General features: G+C 40.2%; 1 protein-coding gene across 25 annotated transcripts in view; it reads right to left on the bottom strand.

The window, feature by feature from the left end:
- The window catches only part of LOC122554240 (receptor-type tyrosine-protein phosphatase F-like), a 465745-nt gene extending 459139 nt beyond the window's left edge, over nt 1-6606 (bottom strand). For 15 of the 25 annotated variants that reach the window (XM_043698932.1, XM_043698931.1, XM_043698941.1 and 12 more), the window contains exon 1: nt 6221-6606. The gene's annotated coding sequence lies outside the window, so the exon portion shown is untranslated. The remainder of the gene's footprint in view (nt 1-6220) is intronic. The other 10 variants (XM_043698950.1, XM_043698955.1, XM_043698945.1 and 7 more) reach the window with 2 other exon arrangements.
- Between the last annotated feature and the right edge of the window lie 15314 nt (nt 6607-21920).

The following is a 21920-nucleotide window of genomic DNA, read 5'->3' as shown; positions in this document are numbered from 1 at the left end:
ACTAGACAAATGCACTCCAAGAATATGCTTCAGTATATGTACTATCCTCAGACTAGGCTGGCATGGTCGGGTTGGTCCAAGGGGAAGAGGAAATCCTACCTGGTGCACCACCCCATCCATGCCCTCAAAATAGCGCAGAGATAAAGAACAGTTCATAAAAAAATGAATTTCATGTTACTTTATTGATTATTAGCACATTTCAGCTTTGAAGGCTACAACAGCACACCCTGTGGAGGAACAAGGCATCACTGACAGCAATAGTCAAACAGTGTTTCAGAGGACATGTGCAGACTTCAGAAGACGTTTGTCAGTTTTAGACAATATTGACAGCAAATGATGACAGTTCTACCATAATTACAACTATAAATTCCCTGAAAACGTCTTTCCAATATTGTCAAATTAGAATCCTCTTCTTTGACTATAGTCTTATTTTAGGTCAAACCTAATGAAGTCTTGGAACAACAGCAGACTGTGTGTTCCATTTGGTACCATTTAATCTAATGATAATTTTTCAAATCAATATATGTGTGTGTAAATAGACACATACCGTTGATCAAAAATCTCATTATAAAGTAACTAATGAGAGGAAATTACAAAAAAACAATTTAGCATCAAATGTTTCTCTGGAAACAAATTGCAGTAATGTTCAGTGAAAGGGATGCCAGACTGATTTTGTTTGTCTTTCTTCTTTTTTTTAATTCCAACTTATAAATCAAATAGAATGCAGGTAAGGAAAGCAACCTTCATAGGAGGAACATCTGCGTTTCCATCTTGGGGTTTCTTTTCTATACAATTATCAACAGTCTATTTTGAAAGAAGACAAGGAGAAAACGGAGCCAGGCAAAACAAGTGCAAAATACAGCAATTTCTTTGCAGTTCCATAGGGCAGCTAGGATTATTTTAAATAGTACTATGATGTAGTATGGAATACAAATGCACAAATATTCAAATTTGACTTTGTAAACTAAGGGCACTCAATTGTTATCACTGATGGATGACTTAGCACATATTAGAAGTCTATATTTACTGCACAGAAGCCTCAATGTACAGAGCATCATTTAAATGATACTAACCTTTTAATAAAATTATGATATTTCAATCCCAACTCATTCTTTAACATTCTTACACTTTATTTAATTCCATGAAATCTTCCAAGTCTGGTGGATAATCTGTACTGAAGACTTTATCATCCATTACTTCTTATTATGGAAATTAGTCATTAATTACACATTGAAAATAAAATTACCACACCATAGACACTTGTATGAAAGCAAAATACTTCAGATGCTGGAAATCTAAAAAAAAAACAGTAAATACTAGAAATATTCAACAGGTTATGGAGAGACTGTGAGAGAACATTTCAGAAATGAAAGGTCCTGCTTAACTAGAATTTAACTCCCTCAACCACCAGTCCAAAATCTAAAGTACAGCTTATCTTGGATACAACTCCCTTGTCATACACCAGACTGAATACTTGATTACATCCCCACAAACAAGACATTAACATAAATCAGACAGTTTTTTTGGGCCTGAAGTACATGGTTAATATGTCCCCTTCAAATGATTAATCTCAAAGATGTACTAAAAAACATTCAAGGTGAACCAGGCATCTTTAGGTTATTAGTTTCATTGTCAAGTCCTGAGTCCTGGCATTTATGCTGTCATACAACTGGTTCAGTTTGGCACACAAAATGGAGGCAGTGGATGACCTTATATAGCTCAGTGGCAAACCACTGTCGCAGCCCATCCAGAGAGCTGAACTGGCTTAGCATCTTCAACAAAGAAAAGCCTGCCTTGGTGTTGGAGTCAAAGGAAGGTGAATATAACTACAAAAACACACATATGACTCAGACCTGCATCCTTCTTTTAGTCCTGTACAAATATAGCTGCCATTTAAGAATTTTCTCAGAATTAAATAATCAAAATTTGTCCATAATACAAATGGAACAAGATTCAGGCTTGAGAAAATCAAAAGCATCATTATTCTTCACTGCCACTCTTCAGATACTTTGCCTGTCTCAAAGGTAAAAATTCACATAATCTGGATATTAAAGTGTGTAAACCAATTCAGAAAGAATACTGACAGGCTCCAAACTGGATGTGGCATGGATGTGGTTCTCAGCAAACCTAGATAAGTCAGATCAGCTATGATCCTGTGGAATTTTCAGATGCTTGGAATTAATTAAATAGAGAGTGGTGGTATCATGATAATCTAAAGCCCTAGGCTGATGCCTTGAGGACATGGATTTGAATTTCACCATGGTAATTGGTGAAATGTAGATTCAATAAAAATATGTAAAATAAAAAAGCTAGCCTAATAGCAACCATGTAAAAGTGCACATCAAACGCTGAAGAACCAGTTTAACAACCTATCTGGCTCATTAATGTCCTTTAGGCATGGAAATTTGCCATTCTTGCCTGTTCTGGTCTACATGTGACTCCAGACCCAAGCAATGTGGTTGACTCTCAACTGCCCTACACCCACATTCCCTGAACAAATGAATAAAAGTAAATAAATTTATATGGTGAGACATGCATCTCTCTCTGGGAATAACTGCTCCTTTAAAAGGAGAAAAGGAGGAAAGTTGAAGAAATCTGTTAGAGGCTTTTTTAGGCCAGACATTACAGAGATAGCAAAGGTGATTTAATCACATGGATGAGAATTCACACTTTGTGTGTTGGAGAACTGTAGACCATTGTAAATCAACAACATGAGGTTGATTGTCAAATGGGTCTTGTGCAGGTTAGGATATTTTGAATGGATTCAATTGATCATGACAATTTTGAATTCAAGGGTACTAATATTTTTGTTTTGTTTCACAAACAAATGCAGAAAACTGAAGTTTTAAACAGCTGCACAACTAGTCTATACTGTAAAATTTGCTTATTTTGAAAAAAAAATAAAGACAGCAAAGTTTAGGACAAGTTGGAAGTTTATAGAAAATTAAGGATAGCAGATTCACCAGGAAAGCTTTAATCAGTTAATTCTGGAGGTGATAAACATGTAGTTGAGATTTTTGGGTGCAGGTGAGCTGAAGCATGGATGGTGAAGTTTCTTTTGCCTTTGTTCTTACGTAATTGTCTGTAAGGTGGAAACATTTACGGTCAGAAACTCAGCTCAAGGTGAAATAAGTTGCCAGCCATCTGATTCAACTCAAGATCAAAGGTGTGGAGGAGGCAACAATCACTCGGGTTGGAGTCAACAAGTTAGCGCTGAGGCCAAAGTCAATAGCTTTAATCACCCCAATGTTTAAGTCTTCATAGCTACTTCATAGTAACTGACCTTTAAACTAGAGAAAAAAATCCTGAAGAGTATTAAACCTTTGGTACATATCAGACAACTAGTTTATACATTTACACCAAGTCAGAAATAATCAATTAAGTATTAAATAAACAAAAAGACTCCAAAAATGACAAGGTGTTTATCTCTCAGCTCATCCAGTCTAGAAAGTAAGTCACTTTGGAGTATTTTGTATTGAAATGTTGTTAAGTCCCAGGAGTATAAGCAATATGCTATTGTGAAATGATAAGAATACAGGTCTTCACAAGAGTTATTTTAACTATTAAAAGATACAACATCAAACAAGAAAGTTTAAAAATCTAAAAATAGATTATTCATGCAATGACCCTCACAAATTTAACAGGTCTGCATAGTCAGAATTTTAATATATTAAACTTCCATATATAATTTACATTTCACAAACTTCCAAGAATTAGAAGAGCAAACTTGAACCATTTTGTTTTTAGGTGGGTGGGAAATGAATAGAATTTGTAATCTGCAATTCACACTCCTGAACTAAAGACATATTATTGTGATAAATTCCTCCTACTTCAGCCAAAAACATCCTACTTACACTCACCATGATAAAAGAGGAACTTGATAATTTTGTACATCTAATTGTGAATGTGTCAGAGGCAGCAATTGCATTTTTGGCAAAACAAAAGCCCACAAAAATCTAAAAAAAAACACAAAACGAAAAAAAGTGCACTGTCAAACTCTGGAGAAGCCACCAAGTAATTTTATTCAGTGAGAATCAATTTCTGCGCTTGGGAAGATTGATGCAAGTCAAACATAATTGTAATGAGTTGAGAACAAGATGGCTCCAATAACAAAGATAGAATACAGAAAAACATGCTTTCAAAAACAACCCTTAAGGCTTCAAAATACTTAATTGGTATCGGTTGAAATTTCTAACAATATGAGAAAAACTTAATTTACTACATAAAAGGATTTCAGTAAAATTATATTGCCCAGCATTACTAATATGCCACTAACTATTAATGTTCTAACACGTGGAATGTAGGTAAATCTTATATATTTGCTAAGTATTTTTAAAATACAGAAACCTTAATTTATTTTTTCGGTAAATACCAAAATGAGAGATTGTAGCATCAATGGATGGATGCTATCTGAACACAAGAGTCCGGGCATTTCCGATGTGAACCAGTTGATCGTTTGCACGCAAAGCTAGGGCAGAATTCACACAGTATTGAAGCACAATGTAGCCAGGCTACTCGGTCTGGCTGCATGGAAAACTCTCAAGGCTTTCATGTTTACCTTTCTCCACGATTTTCAACAATGAGTGCATGTGAATTACAACATACATCAATACCCAAATACTTTAATTGGACGACGTTAAATTCCAAAAAGAGTATCCGAATGTCGTTTGAATTTGAAAACAAAAGTCACATTTACAAAACATGCGAACGCGTCTTAAGTCGCCCTTCACAATAAATCTGAATTAACCTTTGGACGCCGGGATAAAATTACACGCTGAGCTTTTGGAGAGTATCAAGTCTCCGAGTAAGGAGCGTCTCCATCCGATCAGATATATTGATCCGAATTGCACAATCTCGTCTATCAAGCTCAACTCACCACCCAACCTCTGAGGTCTCCTATGGGGGAGCCGACGCTACCATTTGAAACATACAATTCGTGAGAAGCAAACAAGAAAATCAAGTCCAAAACTAAAATTGAAAATCAAACATACGGGACTGATCAATTGGCGAGCTAAGAAGGAATTTCACATATCTAACTGCAGGTCATTACAGATTCTAATAGAAAAATTAAACCAAGACACCGGTCTGGTCACTTGGAAACGTAAAATCAAACCCAACCTAAAACATAAAAAAGCCTTTCAATATGACTGATAGGCGAATAAATATGTTTAAGACATAATATTCTAACTAAAGGTTACCAAAAATGAGCATATGTCGTCAATCAGTAAACGTAAGCTAAATTATTGTTATTTCTCTAGTTGGCAGATGCTTTCTTTCACCATTTTTAAATATCCCCTTCCTCAAACTCAATTCAACATCAAGGCGACGCGGAGTTCCTTGGATTGTGGAAATTATTTTGAAATCAAGGGCATACTTTTCATCCCAATAAATAAGAATAGTGTCCCGAGGCACGATGCTCATTTATCGATGTGAGTCTAAAACCAGAATGTTAATAAAAATCAAGCACGACCTGACCGCACTTATTAAACGCGATGGAGGGAGGGGGGGGGGGGGGGGTCGAAGAGTTTGGAATTCAAAATAGGACAAATCCACTTCCTTCAACGTTCGGTTAGACTCAAGATCCACAAAAATCACATTCAAACAGATCCTTTTCAGTAGCTAATCTGGTTGGAATAAACCTAACCCCATTCAACCAGAAGAAGAAAGAGCTCGAGAGGCGGAACACTCCAGCAAAAAAAACTGGCCGTTTTCTACCAGAACGTGTTTTGTTTTCGGACTCCCTTTGTGTTTCTAATTTAAGTTTTACGGCCGAATTTCCAATCGCCGCTTCGTTTGTTTTCTTGTCTCTCGCTTTCAACAGGCGGGAGTCTGGTTTCGGTAGGGGGGTTGGTTCTGAGAAGGGTTGTTTTGTTTTTTTTTTCGCCTTTCTTGACAAAACCTCCAATGAAACGAAACACAAGAAGTGGCTCGATTTCGAGGATCGGGGCGGTGGAAATCACACATCAAAAAAAAATAATACAGGCGCTTCAGTCCCTCACGACGCTTGCTTTACACCAACAACAACAACAAGAAACAACACCAGGGTCCGCTTCAACAGGCGGCTGGCGAGCTGCAGACAGATCGGTGCCCAAGCTTCTTCACCTGCGGCTTTGCGGATTCAACAGCAAACACAAACACACACAACTCATGTCAAACTCCTTCAAATTTAAAATGAGATCTCGTCCCGCGGAATATTTATTTTTGGTGCCTCACTACTCACCGCAGACGGCCGTCTCAAGTCTCCCTCAGCTCCGAGCATAATGTCCAGCTGCCCCGGCTCACGATGCCCGTAACTCCCAAGCCCGGGCACACGGACAACCTCCAGCGAGTCTCTCACCTCCTCCCGCTCGAGCCGCACCCAGAGATGCAACTCTCCTCTACCTTTCAACTTTTATGTCTTGGTACAATTGCGTGCTTCTCGCTCTTTCTCGTCCTGTCCAACCGTTCTCGGTCTCGGTGCGGGGACTCGATCTCACCCCAGCCGCGTCTCTTTTTACTCCCAAGCGCTACTTAACACACTTTCCACGGACGCCGAAGCCAAACCGTCGCCCGCCGCCGAGTCCGCCCGAACGCCTTCGGCAGTCTTCGGCCTCGCCCGCTGATGGCGTCATCCAAAGCGAAATGCGCTCGTGGGCTGTGTGTGTCTTTGGGGGTGGGGGGGGGGAGGAGGAGGAGGAGGGGTGGGGCGTGGATTGATAGGTCGCTCAGGGTTGGGGAGGGGGCGGGGCAGGGGCTTGCCCTCCTGAAGAATTTCGCTGAGTGGTGGGGGACTCACTCACAATAATGCTCCTATTGTGACGTCGGCGGGCTGGGACTCCTCTCGAGGACGCGAAGCGAACATTCCCAAAGCGCAGGATGAACCCGGAAACCTCCAAAATATACAGCAGGACTGAAGCAGCTGGTGCGATAGATACGTGGCCATAATTATGCTGCCAAATGCAGCGGGGAACCGAACACTGCAAACTCTGGTGCTGCTTTGGTGCTGGTGAAGTCTGATGTAGCATTTTTTAAATTGCAAACGAAAAGTGTTCGCACGCAATTTCAATACACTCTTAAAAGCGAATAGTCCGGAAGACCAGGTCCAACACAGTAGATTTAAAACCGAGATGGAACTGTGTCGGGAAGGATGCAGCAGTGTTGCCGAACTTGGAGCCTATGCCTTCACCCATCCCCGAAACTGAAGTCAAAGAGCACTTCGTTGAGGCGCACGCCGTTGCCCATTAGAAGAAGCAAGTGAATCTAATAAACTCGGAAACTTAGCCCGAATTATGCCCGCTAAAGGTGGTCAGACATAGGAAATAGTAAACAGTGCACATTGGAAATGCTATTCGTAGGTCATTTGGGATGTTAGTTTGCTTCTCAATATGTCATAAAAATCTACATTATACAAGCACCTTTATTGTCCCCAATTATGCTAAACCCTTCGCAAAGATGGTAATCGCTGAATATTAAAATAACAATCAAATAGAAAGAAGTACAAGTATTTAAAGTGAACCTCAATTATTCTCTGTATATCGGGGCTAAGATGGCTGTGGGCTCTGCAACCGAAACTGGTGGGGGATAAATCCAAACGTTCCAGATTTGCAAGAACCTACGGAAGCATTTGGAGATGACAATATGTGTTTTAAAGAAAATAACCTGCACTTGAATAGCACGTTTCATGGTCACTCAACATCTCATTGAACTACTTTTGAATTTTAATTGCTATTGTAGGAAATGCAGCAGTCAGTTTACACACAGAGAACTCCCATAAACGTCAATGTAATAATGGCCAGACCATCTGTTTTTGTGAAGTTAACGGAGGAGAAAAATTGGCCAGAACATTGGAAATAACACCCACACACTTAGAGTCATAGAGCCAGTACCATCCTCTGTATGAAAATGTTAGCATTCAGGTCCTTTTTAAATCTTTCTACTCTCACCTTAAACTCTACAAAATTGTACCATAGGACCTTTTACATTCGCTCAAGTGGACTGACAGGACCTCAGTTTAACTGCACTTTCAACAATGTAGCATTCCCTCATCATGGCACTGGAGCCTTGCCAGCCTTGATATTCATACTTTAGTCCTGACATGGGATTTGAAGTCAGAATCTTCAACCCAGATTCAAATGACACATTTTGAATTTAATGCATTGAGGAACAGATCAGCAATGACAGTTGGTCAGGACAGGGTGATGGAAGCATTGGTAGAATGGTAGTAGTGGACTGTTGGCCAATTTGCAAGGAGTTATCAAGTCAGCAAGTGATGATGGTTTGGAAAGCATTCAAGCAAGAATGTTGGGTGATGATAGTGAAAATAATTTTAGCCAAACTGTGGAGTTTGAAATGTGGTGCAGGGTCAAGCAAGCCATTAGATTCAATCTGAGCAATGTACCATGGAATAAGGAATGAAATTGTGAAAATTTGCAAGGAACCAGACAGGAAAGCTTCAGAATTTTCTATGTTTGAGTTGAGTTTTTTGCTCATCCAAAATTTGATGTCAGATAAATACTCATTTTGCACAGTAGTTGTCAAGTGATGAATGTGGCTGCCAGCTGTCAAACATCACAGGAGGTCAAGGAAAATATCAAAGGCTAATGCATTACACTTGTCGGTGACCTCAAACATCGGTACTGTCAAAAGAATTCAATGCGGACTAATTGATAGGAGGAAAAATTTTTTGAAGATGTCAACAACAAAAGTATCGCCATATAACTTCATCAAAATAACATCATCAAGGAAAAAAAGATTGCAGGTGGAAGAGTAGAAGGCAATGGATGCAAGAAAGTTTGAGAAATTATGACAATTTTGAAAGCAAACAGCCTTAAAAGAAACAACCATTAATAATATCAACAAGATATGTGTCAATTGGGGTAGGGCGCTGCATCATGAGGCAGTTGAGGAATTTGCCTTCAGAAAAAAAAAGCTTGGTGGAATAAGAATATTTGAGAAGAACATGCAGGGTTTTGTATGGTCAGACAAAAGGCATGGAAGAGTTGAAGTAAGCCTGAGGTGAGAAGGATGTAAGTTGGTGATCTGATCAATCAGACTGCAAAATTAGAAAGTTGCTTGCATTTGCAGATGGAAAGGAAGAGGGTGAACAGAAGAGTTGTGCTATCTTCAGTTTTCATTGGGAAGAAGTGGCAGTCCTTACTTTAGATTTTTTGAGTTCACAGGAATTGTGAAGTTTATATATAATGTGAGATTGAATGAGGACAGTTTTCAGAGATAAGTAGCTAAGGGGATTTAGGCAAATGTTAAAATTGCTACAGTTGAGTACTTTCAAAGTATGAAGGCTCATTGAGCAGGGAACTGTTGTAAGTGATTTATCAGGTTACTTGGAGGTTGGTAAATAAGAGTACTCTGAAGGAGAATTGAAACAGATAATCATTGATGAGATGTTGTATGGCAGAAAACGTGCCAGGGGATTGGAGTATGTCCATATCATTGTTGTAACAGTTCCTGTGGAGGATGTAATCAGGTCTCACCTTGACATTGTTGTTAAAAATGCTGACGAGGGGAGTTTCTGCTGTTTCAAGACAAACCGACCTCTGTCTTACAGAGGCTGAATGCCAACTCTTTGACATTTTCTTCTACCTCCATCTGGATGATAACTCCTCCACTGAAGATCAAGTAAATTGTTTCCAGAGCAATCACTGATCTCATCTTCTTGAGTTCACAGCTTCCCACCTCATAGTTACCCAAATCAATTGAGTTATTTGCTTGTGCCTCTACCCCAAGATCCATGAATAGGAGTGCCCTGGTAGACCCATCATTTCATCCTATTCATGCCCTGCAGAACTGATTTCTTCCTACCTTCTACATTTTGTCTGATCTTGTCCAGCCTTTCCCATCTTCTGCTGTGACTCTTCTATGTCCACTGTCACTGTCGTAGTACTCCAATTTTCTGGCCATTTCCTTCTCTTCATTATAGATGTCCAATATGTCTATGGTTCCATTCATGCCCACGACAGTCTGAAAACTCTCACTTTTTCACTTCTTTGTGTGGAGGCCTGAGCAATCTCCACTGACTTCAATTGTTCTCCACCTGACTGAACATTGTTCTTTAATTGAACAAATTTTCCTTTAACTTTTCCTTTAACTATAACTATATAGTTATATGTCTATATAACTGTTCTCACCCTGAATTGAAAATCTCATCAACTTTTCTTGCAATTTCCAACTTTTTTTCAGTTTCATTTGGTCCATCTTTGACTTTTCCCTTTCCTCTTTGACTCTTTGGTCTCCAATTTTAGCAATAGGCTATCAACTAATATTCATCTTCAACCCAATGCCCCACGGCTACTTCAATTATTTCTTCACACCTTTCAAGAACTCCATTCTCTCAATTGCTTTGTCTCCATCACATTTTTTTTCTGATGTTCAAATTTTTGAGATGCTTTATATTTCCACAAGTGAGGATTTCCCCACATCGGACTGATGAGGCAGTCAACTGTATCCAGTCATTATCTGTTCTGCTGCTCTCACCCGTCTCTGTCAGGACCAGAGAACTTGGACCCTTTCTCATGTTTTACCTCTCCAGCCTCTATACTCATTTTTGCCATCTCCATTATGATACCACCACCAAACACATCTCTTTTGGCATTCAAAGGAACTACCCCCTACATAACCCTCTATCCACTCCTCAATCCTACCTTATACCCTGTCCTATTCTCACAGCATCTGTCCATGCATCACAAGACTTGCAACACCTGTGCTTTCCTCCTCCTTCCTCACTACTGAAGTCCTTAGACATTCCTAAATGAATGTATACAGGATCATAGTTTATGCTGCCACGATGTTTCTCATTCCTATCTATGCTTAGCCTTAAGTCAGCACTTGGCTATTAATATAATGAGAGAATAGATGCAAAACATTTTTTGTAGAACAAAGAATTCAGTGTTTCCAAGCTTCCCATGCAGTAAAAGTAACTATCTTTTGTTGTGGTGAGATCAGTCGACGTTTACGTTAATTATGCACTTACAAAGACAGAAATTGTCTCCAATGGAGTAAGACAGGGAATCAAATATAATTTTTAGGAAAGCTTGGAACAGGAATAAACATTTGGCCATACAAGTTTTGCTTTTACTAATCTCAAAAATGTATCACCAAATATCTTAATGAATTGTGCTTGGAAGAAAGTGACTGTGCAGGTGCAATGGGGATTTCCTTACAATCGAGTTTCATGAAACATGTGGGAATTCACTCTGCAGCCACCTGGGGAGCACTAGCTTCATATATTTTAAAACTAGCCTGAAACTATCAATAAAATGATGTGATTTTTATTAGGGAGCTTTTTTGTATTATTTAGTACAAAAAATTTTATATAGCTTGGTTTTGGAATTACATCTTTTTCTAATTTAAAAAAAAATCTGCCATGGTTTTTGGACATAACTAGTGACAGCCAAGTGCTGATGTAAGGTTAAGCATGGATAGAGAGGAGACGGGATCATTTTACCTCGGCAGAGGATGATGAAAGAATAAGAGGGGTGGGGGAGCAGCGATAGTGAAGAGGAGTTGGAGTTGGGGAAAAGGGCAATTATTACATCAACGGGTGAGCTGAAAGGAGTGGGTTGGGGTGGGCTTGGGCACAAGCTAGAGGGGTAATAACTCAGCAGTTTATCTGTCATAACATATCAATACAATGGGTAGCTATGTGACTGAGTGAAAGAAGTAGCACATTAGGATACTGAAGTTTATCAAGAAGGCTGTGACTAAAATACGCCACCAGATCATGGTCACTTGCAAGGACTTAGCCATTGAAAAAGCAGGTCATCACTGCCCTTCCAGGCATCCAAAGAAACATCTCAGAGGTCAAACATTTAAAATGATTTTTTGACATATTTTCTTTTCCAAAAATGAGAATTACAGATTGAAAGAAAATAAAAAATGCAGTTGTAATGATGAACCTGTGTACACTGCATCATGCTCTTTTGTGTCACAGAAATCTCTTTATTGTTTTGCATGTGCCAAACAAGTAAGTTCAGTGAATTAAATAGATGGTTACATAGCAAACTACCAAGCTGCAAAATTACAAGATCCCTCCTCTTTTTTAATCCTTTCATGAGATTTGGGCCTTTTGTTGCATGTCTCTAATTGTTACATTGCCTGAGAGGTTTGCTGGGGATCTCAGAGAGTAGAGAGTCAATCACTTGCTATGGATTTAGAAATACATGTAGGTCAATCAAGGACAGTAGATTTCTGTTCCCTAAAGGGACATTAATGAACCAGATGATTTTACACAACAATCAATGGGAGTTTTGTAATCACCATTACTGAAATTGTTTTTTTCATTCCAGAATTATTAAATCAATTTTTATTCATTAATTGAATTCAACTCCCAAGCTCCCATGGTGGGATTTGAAACAATGCACCCAAAGCATAAAGTGTGGTCTCTGGATTAAAAAGGTAATGTAGCCATAATTCTACCAAATCATAAGGCTTCTTTCTCATTAGAGAGTGAGAGACAAATGATCAGGGTTCCCACACCTCATGTGAGAGGAAGAGACACGTCCTTCGTGGTAACCTCAGCAAGTGTGAGAATTAAACCCACACTGTTGCCATCACTACGCCACAAATCAGTCATCCAGCTAATTAAGTAAGCTGACTACAAAGATATCCTTGTTATAATATGGGCATGAAAACAATAAATGCTGGAAATCACGGTGGGTCAGACAGCATCCACAGAGAGAAAGCAAGCTAACGTTTAGAGGGCATGATATTTTTGGAAGAACACTCACTGAACTTGATGGTACAATACCAAAAAGTTGAAAAGTGTAGTGATGGTAAAGCACAGCAGATCAGGAAGCATCCTAGGAGAAGGGGAGTCGATGTTTTGGGCAAAAGCCTTTCATCAGGAAAGTGATGTATTGCCACAGCTTGTTCCAACAAAGGTCTAGTTCAAACCAGAACGTGTCAGGAGGAGATTGATTTACTTATCTCGTTAGTATACTTTATTGAGCTATCTTTGTTGATGACTATAGCATAAGACATTAATAGTTGTTCTGCAAAAACTATAGTGCATCATCATGATGTCAGATCACATGGAATTGAAACCTGAGATACACCACTAGTTACTGATTGCCAACCAGAATGACACTCATTTATCCACACTCTTTGCTTCCTATTAGTCAACCAATCCTTTATCCAAGCTCATACTTTACCCGAAACATCATGCATCTTTATCTTGTGCAGCAGCCTCACGTGCGGCACCTTGTTGAAGGGCTTTTGGAAATCTAGATACACCACATCTACTGGGTCCCCGTTATCCACCATACTCATAAAGTCTTCATAGAATTTGAAAAGATTAGTTATTAGTTACCTGCCCTTCATGAACCCATGCTGTGTCTGCCTAACAGGACAATTTCTATCTCGATGCCTTATATTTCTTCCCTGATGAGAGACTCATGCATTTTCTCCACTATAAAAGTTAAGCTAACCAGTATATAGTTCTTCATCTTTTGTCTACCATCCTTTTTAAACAATGGTGTCACATTTCCTGCTTTCCAATCTGCTGGAACTGCCCCAGAGTCCAGCAAATTTTGGAAAATTACAACAAGTGCACTTGCTATTTCTCCTGCCATCTCTTTTAGTACCCTGGGATACATTCCATCATTGTAGAAACATTGATTCTCCTGCTCCTTGGATGCTGCCTGATCTGCTATGCTTTTTCAGCACCCCACTCTTGAGTCTGATCTCCAGCATCTACAGTCCTCACTTTTTTCGAGGAGACTTATCTATCCTAGGCTCCATTAGCTTGTTCAATATTACCTCTTCCATGATAATGATTGCTTTCATGTCCTCACTTACATTCATCTCTTTGTCAATTACTGGCATGTTATTTGTCTCCTCCACTGTGAAGATCAACACAAAATACCTGCTCAAAGCCTCGGCCATTTCATCATATCCCATGAATAAATGCCCTTTCTCATCCTCCAAAGGACCAACATTTACTTTAGCCACTCTTTTTTGTTTTATATCTTTATCAAAACTTTTGCTATATGTCTTTATATTCTGTGATTGTTTTTCCTCATGTTCTATCTTACTTTTCCTTATAGCTCTTTTTGCGGTTTTCTGTTGACCTACTTGTTTCCTGCTGATTTTTGCCAATTTGTATGTCTTCTTTTTCAATTTGTTAACCTCCTTTATTTCCTTAGACAACCATGGCAGATTACCCCTTTTCGTACATTCCTTCCTTTTCACTGGAATATACTTTTGCTGAGCACTTTGAAAAAGTGCTTTGAAAGTCTTCCACTGCTGTCCCACCATAAAGTCTTTGTTTCCAGTCTACTTTAGCCAACTCCTTCCGCAACCAATTGTTGTCTAACTTGTTTAAGCACAGGAGCCTGGTATTGGATTTTATCTTCACACTCTCCATCTGTATTCTAAATTCAACCATATGGTGATCACTCCTTCCAAGAGGATTCCTAACTATGGGGTCAGTAATTATTCCTATCTCATTACACAAGACCAGATCTAGGATAGCTTGCTCGCTCCTCAGTTCCATAACATACTGTTCAAGAAAACTATTGCGGATGCACCCAATGAACTCCTTCTCGAAGCTACCCTGATTGAGCTGCTTCAACCAATCGGCATGTAGATTAAAATCCCCCATGATAATTGCCATACAATTTTTACAGGCATTAGTTATTTCTTTTTTTATTTCCTGCCCAATGTGATGTTATTATTTGGTGCCCTTAAGACTATACATATCAGTGACGTTTTCTTCTTAGAATTTCTAATTTCCACCCAAATGGATTCAACCTTATTCTCCATAGAATCCATATCAACTCTCAGCATCACCCTGATGTCGTCCTTGACTATCAGAGCTACACCACCTCCCTTATCTTCTAGTCTGATACCCCTGGATATTTAACTCCCAGTTATGACCATTCTGAAAACATGTCTCAGTAATGGCTACTAAATCATATTAATTTGTGATGATTTCAGCCAGTAACTCATCGACCTTGTTACGAATGCTATGAGCATTCAGGTAAAGTGCCCTTGTGCTAGTTTTCATACCCTCATGATTTCCAACATCCCTAATAATATCTCCTGAGTTATCCTTCATGTTTCCTTCTTTCAGAGTCTGCCTTGGAGTTAAATCCTCCTGCACATATGCTAACCTGCTGCTTACCTTTTTATTTACCATCATTTACCTGAAGAAGGGCTTATGCCCGAAACGTCGATTCTCCTGTTCCCTGGATGCTGCCTGACCTGCTGCGCTTTTCCAGCACATTTCCAGCTATTTACCATCATACTTCCTGTCATCTTCCCCTTCCCTTCCCCCCGACTCACTAGTTTAAAGTCCTAGTGACCACCCTATTTATCCTTTTTGCTAGAATACTGGTTCCTGATTGGTTCACATGGAGACCATCCCATTGGTACGGATCCCTCCTGTACCAAAGCTGATGCCAATGCCCCATGAAATGGAAGCCCTCTTTCCCACACCACTCCCTTACCTATGTGTTTCCTTCCCTAATTTTCTTATCCCAAAGGCAATTTGCACATGGCTCGAGTAGTAATCCGGAGATTATAACCCTTGAGGACCTGTTCCTTAAATTTGTTCCTAATGCTTGATAATCCCCAAACAGATCCTCCTTCCTAGCCCTGCCTATGTTGTTTATCCCAACATGGACCACAACATCTGGATCCTCCCCCTCCCAATCCAATATCCATTCAAGCGGATGAAAGATGTCTTCCACCCTGGCATCAGGCAGGCAACACACCATGCAGAATTCCAGATCCTGTTTGCAGAAGATACTATCTATCCCCCTAATTATAGAATCCCCTATAACTACGACTTGACTTTTTGCTCCCCCCTCTTGAATGGCCTCCTGCACCATGGTGCCATGGTAAGCTGGCTCATTCTCTCCACAGCTCTTTTCCTCATCCACAAGTACCTCATATCTGTTGGACAAAATCAAGAACTGAGGTTCCTCCATTCCTGAACTGAGGAACCCCCTACCTGCCTCATTGCAATCACACCCTGCTGACACTGATCACTGACTGAATTTGAATTACTTAATCTAGCAGTCATGATTCGGAAATGCCGGTGTTGGATTGGGGTGTACAAAGTTAAAAATCACACGTCGCTCCGAAAGCTAGTGTGCTTCCAATTAAACCTGTTGGACTATAACCTGGTGTGTGATTTTTAACTTAATCTAGCAGGTATCACTGCTTCCTGAAACAAAGCATCCAGGTAACTCTTCCCCGTCCTGGATGTGTCACAGTGTTTGAAGCTCAGATTTCAGCTCATCAATTCTGAGCCAGAGTTCCCCCAGCAACCAAAACTTGCTGCAGATGTGGTCACTGCAGTTCACAATGGGAGCAGCCAGCTCCCACATCATACAGCTACAGCACATCACCTGCTCAGCCACCTCTACTTAGTAAATTACTTTATTAATTTATATAAATTTATGCATTAATTAATTTCTAATACTATCCTTTAGTACATAGTGTCAAGTCAATTTTGTGTACAGTTGACAGGCTCTCACCGAATCACATGTGATCTAACTTTATTAAATTTTATATTGTGCAGGACCTCATTAAAGACTTGACCAAAGTCCAAATGTCTGCTGCTCTGCTCTCATCAATCATTTAAGAAGGAATATGTTGAGGAACCAAATTTAAAGAGATAAAATTCTTGCCCAAATGGATTACATTCATACATTTTAAAATAACCTAGTTAAGAGATAGCCAAGGTGTTAATATACTCAGTTAACTATTCATCAAGAAAAAAATGTAGTCCAGGGCTTTGCCAACAGCGAATAAAATTCTAGTATTTAAGAGAGAAAATGCCCAGGAAATTATAGGCAACATTGTACACATTCCATCATCATTGGCTGCACCTTTCATTGCAGAGGACCTAAACTCTGCAATGTCCTCTTTGTAACCCTCACTTTCTTACTTTCAGAAACTCACTTTTATTTCCCCGTTTGACCACGTCTTGGCCAGTTGAGCTAATATTGCTTTATGTGGCTTGCTGTCATACTTGGTTTTGTACTATTCCTACGAAGTCATAGAGTCATAGAGATGTACAGCATGGAAACAGACCCTTCAGTCTAACCCATCCATGCTGACCAGATATCCCAACCCAATCTAGTCCCACCTGCCAGCACCCAGCCCATATCCCTCCAAACCCTTCCTATGCATATGCCCATCCAAATGCCTTTTAAATGTTGCAATTGTACCAACCTCCACCACTTCATCTGGCAGCTCATTCCATACACGCACCACCCTCTGCGTGAAAAAGTTGCCCCTTAGGTCTCTTTTATATCTTTCCCCTCTCACCCGAAACCTAAGCCCTCTAGTTCTGGACTCCCTGACCCCATGGAAAATACTTTGTCTATTTATCCTATCCTTGCCCCTCATAATTTTGTAAACCTCTATAAGGTCATCCCTCAGCCTCCAACGCTCCAGGGAAAACAGTCCCAGCCTGTTCAGCCTCTCCCTATAGCTCAAATCCTCCAACCCTGCCAACATCCCTGTAAATCCTTTCTGAACCCTTTCAGGTTTCACAACATCTTTCCAATAGGAAGGAGACCAGAATTGCATGCAATATTCCAACAGTGGCCTAACCAATGTCCTGTACAGTCGCAACATGATCTCCCAACTCCTGTACTCAATACACTGACCAATAAAGGAAAGCATACCAAACACCTTCTTCACTATCCTATCTACATGCGACTCCACTTTCAAGGAGCAATGAATCTGCACTCCAAGGTCTCTCTGTTCAGCAACACTCCCTAGGAACTTACAATTAAGTTTATAAGTCCTGCTAAGATTTGCTTTCCAAAAATGCAGCACCTCGCATTTATCTGAATTAAATATCATCTTCCATTGGCCCGTCTGATCAAGATCCCGTTGTAATCTGAGGTAACCCTCTTCGCTGTCCACTTCACCTCCAATTTTGGTGTCATCTGCAAATTTACTAACTGTACCTCTTATGCTCGCATCCAAATCATTTATGTAAATGACAAAAAGTAGAGGGCCCAGCACTGATCCTTGTGGCATTCCAATGGTCACAGGCCTCCAATCTGAAAAACAACCCTCCACCACCACTCTCTGTCTTTTATCTTTGAGCCAGTTCTGTAACCAAATGGCTAGTTCTCCCTGTATTCCGTGAGATCTAACCTTGCTAACCAGTCTCCCATGGGGAACCTTGTCGAACACCTTACTGAGGTCATGTAGATCACATCTACCGCTCTGCCCTCATCAATTCTCTTTGTTACTTCCTCAAAAAACTCAATCAAGTTTGTGAGACATGATTTCCCATGTACAAAGCCATGTTTGACTATCCCTTATCAGTCCTTTGCTTTCCAAATACATGTACATCCTGTTCCTCAGGATTCCCTCCAACAACTTGCCCATCACCGACATCAGACTCGCTGGTCTATAGTTCCCTGGCATGTCCTTACGATCCTTCTTAAACAGTGGCACCATGTTAGCCAACCTCCAGTCTTCCGGCACCTCACCTGTGACTATCAATGATACAAATATCTCAGCAAGAGGCCCAGCAATCACTTCCCTAGCTTCCCACAGAGTTCTAGGGTACACCTGATCAGGTCCTGGGGATTTATCCAATTTTATGCGTTTCAAGACATCCAGCATTTTCTTCTCTGTAATATGGACATTTTGCAAGATGTCACCATCTATTTCCCTACAGTCTACATCTTCCATATCCCTTTCCACAGTAAATACTGATGCAAAATACTCATTTAGTATCTCCCCCATTTTCTGTGGCTCCACACAAAGGCCACCTTGCTGATCTTTGAGGGGCCCTATTCTCCCCCTAGTTACCTTTTTGTCCTTAATGTATTTGTAAAAACTCTTTAGATTCTCCTTAATTCTATTTGCCAAAGCTATCTCATGTCCCCTTTTTGCCCTCCTGATTTTCCTCTTAAGTATACTCTTACTTCCTTCATACTCTTCTAAGGATTCACTCAATCTATCCTGCCTATACCTTACATATGTCTTGAAATGTTTTATTACATTAAAACCATTATTGAAATGTAAGTTGTTATTGTCTGTACTGGTGAGAAGTGTTGCAACATGCTCACAAACCGTTCCTCCATAAATGAGTAATGTGAGATAACCATGATTATTTTATTGCTAAAATCTGCACGAGTCACACAATCTTCCAATCACACATACAAGAAACAAATGACTCATCATTATGTTTCATCAGCATTAATGTCTCAGCATCCATGAAATATCGGCACAGAAATTTAGATAATCTCATAAAACTCTGTAAGGTATTTGGCATGGTGGACTCTGTCTTACCCTGGATGTTCCTATTTTAGAACAGCTCATTGATACTTTGCACTTCTTTCTCAACATTAGAAGCAACTTGTCTCATATTGTATACACACTGATTTGTACTTCAAGTGACAGTGATTGGAGTTATTCCTTGATGAGCAGATACAGATTTGATTCTCCTGGTTCTTCAAAGTACAGGTAATGCAGTAGGTATACATGTATTTGTGTATCCCCAATCAAAGATATCCCAGTACAATGAGTGATCATTTTTTAAACCAAGATCAGATGTTCAATGTTTTACTCTGTGGTGGAACAGTACCAGTTCAGACCCAATGATATTTTAAGCATTTTTCATTACTGGTTTAAAAAAAACAGATGTGAACACATTTTTCTTTGAAACTCCAATAAACTTAACTATTCTTCAAATCTTTTGCATCTCAGTGGTCAAATAAGTTCCAAAAACATGATGATTTATCTGTATTGCTTCGAATCTCTGGATTTTTTCAACCTCTGTTCTAAACTGCTTTTCAAACTGATTAAAGGTATCCTACTCATGGTGATTGAGACAGGATAATATGGCTTATGAAAATTATTTGATGCAACATGGTCTCTCCAACAACATGAAACCTGTGTAATGAAACCCCCACAACTCTGCAATTATAGAATCCCTCAAGTGCAGATAGAGGCCATTCAGTCCATCAAGACTGTACCAACCCGTATTTTGCATCAGTATTTACTGTGGGAAAGGAAATGGAAGATATGGAATGTAGGGAAATGGATGGTGACATCTTGAAAATGTCCATATTATAGAAGAGGAAGTGCTGGATGTCTTGAAACACATAAAAGTGGATAAATCCCCAGGAGCTGATCAGGTGCAGCCAAGAACTTTGTGGGAAGCTGAAAAGTGATTGCTGGGCCTCTTGCTGAGATATTTGTATCATCTATAGTCACAGGTGACGTGCCAGAAGACTGGAGGTTGGCTAACGTGGTGCCAGTATTTAATAAAGGTGGTAATGACAAGCCAGGGAACTATAGACCAGTGAGCCTGACATCAGTGATGGGCAAGTTATTGGAGGAATCCTGAGGGACAGGATGTACATGAATTTGGAAAGGCAAGGACTGATTAGAGATTTTCAACATCGCTTTGTGCATGGGAAATCATGTCTCACAAACTTGATTGAGTTTTTTGAGGAAGTAACAAAGAGGATTGATGAGGGCAGAGCGGCAGATGTGATCTACATGGACTTCAGCAAGGTGTTCGACAAGGTTCCTCATGGGAGACTGGTTAGTAAGGTTAGATTTCACGGAATACAGGGAGAACTAGCCATTTGGATACAGAACTGGCTCAAAGGTAGAAGGCAGAGTGTGATAGTGGAGGGTTGTTTTTCAGACTGGAGGCCTGTGACCAGTGGAGTGCCACAAGGATCAGTGCTGGGTCCACTACGTTTCATCATTTACATAAATGATTTGGATGTGAGCGTAAGAGGTACAGTTAATAAGTTTGCAGATGACACTAAAATTGGAGGTGTAGTGGACAGCGAAGAAGGTTACCTCAGATTACAACGGGATCTTGATCAGATGGGCCAATGGGCTGAGGAGTGGCAGACGGAGTTTAATTCAGATAAATGCGAGGTGCTGCATTTTTAGAAAGCAAATCTTAGCAGGACTTATAAACTTAATGGTAAGGTCCTAGGGAGTTTTACTGAACAAAGAGACCTTGGAGTGCAGGTTAATTGCTCCTTGAAAGTGGAGTCGTGTGTAGATAGGATAGTGAAGAAGGCGTTTGGTATGCTTTCCTTTATTGGTCAGAGTATTGAGTACAGGAGTTGGGAGATCATGTTGCGGCAGTACAGGATCTTGCTTAGGCCACTGTTGGAAAATTTGTGCAATTCTGGTCTCCTTCCTATCAGAAAGATGTTATGAAACTTGAAAGGGTTCAGAAAAGATTTACAAGGATGTTGCCGGGGTTGGAGGATTTGAGCTACAGGGAGAGGTTGAACAAGTTGGGGCTGTTTTCCCAGGAGCGCCGGAGGCTGAGGGGTGTGACCATATGGACATTTATAAAATCATGCGGGGCATAGATAGGATAAACAGACAAGGTCTTTTCCCTGGAGTGAGTGAGTCCAGAACTAGAGGGCATAGGTTTAGGGTGAGAGGGGAAGGATATAGGGGAGACCTAAGGGGCAACTTTTTCACACAGAGGGTGATGCATGTATAGAATGACCTGCCAGAGGAAGTGGTGGAGGCTGGTACAATGGCAACATTTAAAATGGCATCTGGATGGATACTTGAATAGGAAGGGTTTAAGGGATATGGGCCAGATGCTGGCAGGTGGGACTAGATTGGGTTGGGATCTCTGGTTGGCATGGACAAGTTGGACCAAAGGGTCTGTTTCTGTGCTGTACATCTCTATGACTCTAAGAGCATCGCTCCTAGCCTACTTACACAAAGGCGGAGTTGTAACTAGATAATTAAGCAAACAAAATAGAGATAGTCAGGGAGGCAAAGTGTTGCAGCTGCATTTTACTGGAGCTGATGGATGCCAGTGTAATCCATGATGATCACATTTGTAGCAAGTGTTGGCTGTTCAGGGAAATCTGGCTCAGATTGGATGAGCTAGAATCTGAGATCCAAATATATTAGCAAGGCAGAGAGGTACCGGACCATTATGTTTCAAG

This window comes from Chiloscyllium plagiosum, chromosome 11 (assembly GCF_004010195.1).
Source record: "Chiloscyllium plagiosum isolate BGI_BamShark_2017 chromosome 11, ASM401019v2, whole genome shotgun sequence".
Lineage (NCBI taxonomy): Eukaryota > Metazoa > Chordata > Chondrichthyes > Orectolobiformes > Hemiscylliidae > Chiloscyllium > Chiloscyllium plagiosum.
This window is presented reverse-complemented; position numbering and strand designations above follow the sequence as displayed.